We start from the raw sequence: 6000 nt of genomic DNA, 5'->3' as shown, positions 1-6000 counted from the left end.
GAGTGCACTTACACGTAACCAACCAACCAATCAATCAATCAATATAAAATAACAAAAGCCTTGGGGGGGGCGCAGGAGTCTTTGGGTATTGGGTCTCTTGGGTGGGAGTCTGGATCCCTAGGGTATGGTTTAGAATCCTTTGTACCGGTTCAGACCGTCAGGCAGAGTTTAAATTCATTATTTGGGGGGCGGCGAGGGGAGGGGACTGGGAATCTTTGGAGAATGGGGCAAAGCTTGGGGTCTGAGTGAGTCCTTTAGGGACTGGTTAGGGCCCCTTGAGGACAGAGTTAGCAAGGAAATGTTGAAAATCTTTGGAGGTGGATTAAAAACTGGGGACAGAAGGACCGAGTAGGGTAAGGATCTTAGGAGGAGGAGTCTGGTCATTTGGGGGCGGGATTTACATCGCCTAGGGCGCGGCTAAGGCTCCTAGGTGGCCAGTGAAAGCCACGGGGTCGCGGTTTCCAGCACTCCGCGGTGGCTCTCAGACGGGTGGGAGGGAAGCAGAGTTGCTGGGGCCAGCGCCTTCGACCCCCTCGGAGCGCCGTCGCAGCCTCCGCAGCCTGCAAGTCTTCGCCATTTGCTCCAGTCTTGCGACTCCTGGGCTGCCAGGGACCGCGGAGCTGGGGGGTCGTTCGAGCTGCGAGGATCCGGGCTGCCCGCGAGGAGAGGAGCGGGCGCCCAGGTGAGTGAAGGGTTGGGATGGGACCCCGAGAAACCGTGGACCTTGGGCACCAGGGAGTTGGGATCCTGGACGGCTGCAGAAGCGGCGAGGAGAGAAGGGACAGTCCCAAGTATTGGTGGTGGGATGCGCCGTCGACAGCTGGTGGAGGGTAAGCAGGTGGCCAAGTGAAGCGAATTGACGCTGCCCAAGGCGACCATGGGATAGCCCTAGATAGAGGAAGCTCAGGCAGGGGAATGACAACGCTGAGCTAACGCTTCTCTGACTGTCCAGGTTCCCCTTCTGCGCGCGCGTGCGCGCACACACACACACACACACACACACACAGAGAGAGAGAGAGAGAGAGAGAGAGAGAGAGAGAGAGAGAGAGAGAGAGAGAGAGAAGAAGAAGAAGAAGAAGAAGCAGGAGGGGAAATGCCCGTTCAGTTCCCAGTGGGGGTGGGTGGGTGGTAGGTCACGCAGGGTAGGCAGTGGGCAGAGCTAAAGGAGCAGCTGGGCCAAGACATGCCAATGCCTGCCACACCCAGACCGGGCTGCAACACTAAGTCTGAGTCCCCTCTTCAACCTCTTCCCCTGCCCTCCTGGATGACCCCTAGCAGGTCTACATCAAACTCCAGAACCTCTTACACAAGGGCCATAATGTACCACAACCTCCTGCTTGTGAGACCCTAGGCCGTCACGGGCGGCTGTCTGAATTCCAGCTTCCTCCTCTGTAAAATGGGCTATTTTAAATCTCCCGTTGAAGCTGAGGGGTCCAGGCAGGGAAGCAAGGCTGAGTGACAGTGAGCTGGGAGTTTGGCTTTTCTGTGCCTCTGCTTGCATAGTTGAAAGATGGGTTGTAAGATAGGGTGAATGTCCCGTTCAAACTGCTTAGAATTGGAGGTGTTTAGAATTTCAGATTGAGGCCGAATTTTGGATATTAAGTGCACACGGTGAGGCATCTGGGGGATGGAACCTAAGTCTGAAAAGGAAATGTGTGTGTGTTACACATACTTCTGTGTATGTGTACAGTTTGGTGTGTGTGTGTGGCCAGTGGACAGCCTCTGTATTGTTCTTTGAGCAAAGTCCTCTTTGGTTTTGGAGACAGTGTCTCTCATTGGCCTAGGGCTTGCTGGGTAGGTGGGGCTGGCCGGCCAGTGAGTCCTCTCTCTTTCCACCTCTACAATACTCGGATTAGCACAGCACAATTCCCAGCTGCTTTTTGTTTTGTTTTTTTCATGGATTCTGGGAGGTATAACTCAGTTCCCCCTGTTTACAAGACACTTGCTTTACCAACTGGGCTATGTCCCCAGCCCATGATTTTTACATTGTACATTCATAGCCCAGAGACAACTAATGACTTATTTTTGGTTGTGAGCCTAGCCTTTAACAGCTGAGCCATCTCTCCAGCCCTAATGCCTTATTTTTAATAGCACCTACATTTTTACTTTAACTCATAGCTTCAGATCAGGTGTAAACTTTTCTGCTTGGATCATCCTGTCAGGGCTCAAAATGTTTCAGATTTAGGGTTGGGAAGGCTCCCTCACTACTGAAGACAAAACTAAGAACTGACAGAAAGAGGGGAATGGCTATGCAGTTGGGGGCCCTCACTGCTCTTTCAGAGAATTCTAGTTGAGTTTTGAGTTCTCACAACAGTCCAACAAATGCCTCATGGCTGCCTGTAACTCCAGCTCCAGGGAATCCAATGCCTTCTTTTGGCCTTGTGGGCACTAGCACACACACACACACACACACACACACACACACACACAGAGTCTCAGAGAGAGAGAGAGAGAGAGAGAGAGAGAGAACTGGAGGAAAAGCCCTTGGAGCACTGACTATTAAGTGTATTTTCCATTTTTCCCATCCATCCCTGAAAGTCTCATACCAGCAGCACCAGGAAGCATTGCTAGGGCAACCCTCAGAGGAAAGTCTGGGGCAAGATACTGAGGTTTTTTTTTGATCTCAGGACTGCTGATGCTGCCCAGGAACCCCACTTTGAGAATGCTGGCCAAGCCTAGCACTGAGCCAGAGAGACCTCACAAAAACAGTTACTATCTAGTGATCTTCCCACCTGCCACTCTCCTTTTCTGGAGGAGGAGGGGTGCTGTTTGAAGGAATATATATCCTGGTGTCCCAGGAACATGCCACCCAGAATTAACTAATGGCAGTGTGTGGGCATGTTTGCCTCAGACTTTTATAAAATAAAATGGCTAAGCCTAATGGGTAAAATCAAAATCCCCTACCTGGGATTCCTCTCAATCTTCTTTCTCCTTCTATAGGAGACCCCAGTGTCAAAATCCAATCCTTCCTGTCTGCCTCTACAAACGCAAACATGTCTTCCATGCTGTAAAGATTATAGCAGAGCTAAGTGTAGTGTGCACACCTGCAATCCCAGAACTTAGGAGAAGAGACAGGAGGAGCAGGAATTCAAGGTCATCTTTGGTTTTATAGCAAGAGCTGGCTATGACATCTTGTCTGTAACAAAACAAAGCAACCTATAGCTATTTACTTTGCTCAACAAGGGGGGGGGGTGCATTCCAAGATCCCAGCAGATGCCTGAACTGTGGACAATGCTAAGCTTCATGTATACCTTTTGTATATATATGAAAGCTTTTTTTTTTTTTTTTTTGAATTCTGAATTGACAGCATCACTACTCCTGTGCCTGGGGTGTGTTTTAAACAATAAGCGTAGCTTAAACACAAGCACAGAAACTATAAAGTAGGCAGTGCATACAGCATGAATCCACTGGATTACAGGGTGGTTCCTTCTTGGGGAGGACAGGGTATACTGTATGATTTCATCACTCTGCTCAGAAGGGCATGCAAACCTAAAACTTAGGGCTGCTTGTTTCTGGAGTTTCCCCACATGATAGTTTCAGTTTGTGTTTCACTCTGGGCTTAAAACTGCAAAGCTAACCCTCTGCCCAGCAGTGTATTGGAACTACTCTACATGAGTACCTATCTAACTATGAGGTTCTTCTGCAACTTGTTTTCTCCTACCTATCACCAAATTGGGATCCACCAAGGATAGGACTCGAGGTCTAATTCATTCCTGGTTGCTGTAGTGTAGTCATCCTGGCTGGTGACCACTGTTCCTCTTTTTTCCTACTCACCCACTGACAGATATTCAAGTTGCCGCCAGTGTTACTACAACAAATAATATTGCTGGGACCATCCTGTGTGTGTGGCCCTGGTTATGTGTGCAAGTGTTTCTTTAGGAAAACACTAAGGGACTATATAGCTCTCTAGGTGGCAGTATCACCTGAACCTTTTTAATGAGAAGAATATAGAGTCGTGAAAGGTTGCTTATGGAGTTTAGGGGGAGAAAAAGAGTCAGCTCTGTGGACCTCTCAGCTCACAGTTTACCAGGCCACATGCTCTCTGCTGTGACAAGCTTCAGTTGCCTGGTGCATAGCACATTTGCAAGAACTGGGAACATGAATTTTGTTAGTGCAAATTTCTTCTACATAACTTTTATTTAACATGACAATTCTCATGCTTGATCTTGTGTGTGCCATTTTTGTCCTACTTAAATGTTTAGCATTACATTATTAACACTTTCCCATTCATTAAGATCTCCTTGAATTTTGAAATGACTGTATAATATTGCAATTTGGGGCAAATTATTTTTAACCTTTCTAGACTAATACAAGGTTTTGCAATTTTAATGTGTGCAAGTGTTTCCCTGCATGTGTGTGCCTGGTGCCAACAAAGGCTAGAAGAGAGCATTGAATCACCTAGAAGTGAGTTACAGATTTTTCTTAGCTGCCATGTAGGTTCATAGAACTGACCTTGGATGTTAACTGTTGGGCAATCTCTCCTGCCCATAATTTTTCAACATTTTAAATTGACATACGGCTACCTTTCCAGCGGCTGGTTTATTTTGGCTCTTAGTTTGGGGGCCCAGTCACAGTAGCTCTACCCGTAGTGTGGTAGGAGCCACTGCCACCTCCTTCTCTTCATAGGACAGCCTAGAGAGGATAAATAATGTTCCCGAAGTTACACAGCCAATTTCCCTCAGCCTCTATTCCTCAAAACAAGCTTTGGTCCCCACCCTGTCTCTATAGGCTGGGGAGTGGAGTGAACTTCTAGAAGTGCAGGTGATGATAGAGAAGAAATCTTTTTTTGGATTTAAAATGTGTCCTTGCTCTTGGCCTGTGGCTGTGGCCACACATCCTGCAAGTCAGCATAACTCTGTGTCCCCTGGTTGGTGTTCTCTTAGGATTTGCATGCCCATTTTTTTCTGTGATGCACCAACTGAGCTCTCAACACCTCCCTGAAGTGCTTGGGTCCTGGTGAAATGGAGAGATGAACCACAGATAAGCCTGGGTTTGAAGGCCTGCTTGAGGGCCTGTCTCATACAAGCTGTGGCTCACCGTGCTAGCCCCTTCTCTCAGACTTAGTCTACTTCGCTGGAAAGTGTGCACAAGAAGGATACCATGCTCACAAAACACTCACTCACACGCATGCACAAACACACACACACACACACACACACGTGCACACGCACACGCGCGCACACACGCACAAACATATTAATGATTTCAATGGGTATAAAGGCCTTAATGTGTGTTTTCTCCAGAAGCAGACCCTAGACCAAGTTTCTCTTGCAAATAATTTACTTGGGAGTTGATTCCAGAACCCTTGATAGAGGAGTAGGCAAGAGAAGGAAAGAGGGAGCAACCCAGCAGTTCTCGCTGTGGCCCTCAGAGCCCTATCCCACAGGCTATCTGGATGCAACACAAGGCTGGTTCCAAGGTGAGAGGCCTGGAATGTTGGCCTCCTGCCTGCCAGTCCTTGGTTGAAGGCTGCTCCTGTGGGTGTGACAGTTTGTTGGCGTGTTGGCTTGTGAAGCTCAGACAGAGCAGGCACCTGTAGTCACAGAGAAACTTCTATGGCACAGAGGTGCTAGCCAGCAGTTGGAGGTCCAGCCAGAACGTTCCAGAAAGGTTCAGTGCTGAGGGTCAGGGACAGGGCATGTATAACACCTGCTTGCACATACAATACACAATGGTTAATAAGACCAAGGCCAGATGTTAGCAGAGGTTACCCAGGTCAAGGAGAGAAGGGAGCCACGGGGGGAGGGGAGAGGCGGAGAAGAGTAGCCTAAAGGGGCCTCAGGTTCACTTGTGAAGTTTAAACTTTCAACGAGTGTGTGCCAGTATCTCATTAGAGGGTAACAGAAATTCCACTACATTTATTTATCTGCGTGTGTCTACATACACACATGTGGGTGTGCATGGGGGGAACCAGAGGACAACTTGTGAGACTCGGTTCGGTCCTTCCAACATGTGGGTCCCAGGGATCAAACTCAGGTCGTGAGACTTGACAGGATGTGC

The 6000-nt window shown here is 48.5% G+C and overlaps 1 protein-coding gene across 1 annotated transcript in view; it reads left to right on the top strand.

The window, feature by feature from the left end:
* The first annotated feature begins 489 nt into the window (after positions 1-489).
* The window catches only part of Hck (HCK proto-oncogene, Src family tyrosine kinase), a 43181-nt gene continuing 37670 nt past the window's right edge, over positions 490-6000 (top strand). Inside the window, exon 1 of the mRNA XM_051193326.1 lies at positions 490-682. The gene's annotated coding sequence lies outside the window, so the exon portion shown is untranslated. The remainder of the gene's footprint in view (positions 683-6000) is intronic.

This window comes from Phodopus roborovskii, unplaced genomic scaffold (assembly GCF_943737965.1).
Source record: "Phodopus roborovskii unplaced genomic scaffold, PHOROB, whole genome shotgun sequence".
Lineage (NCBI taxonomy): Eukaryota > Metazoa > Chordata > Mammalia > Rodentia > Cricetidae > Phodopus > Phodopus roborovskii.
This window is presented reverse-complemented; position numbering and strand designations above follow the sequence as displayed.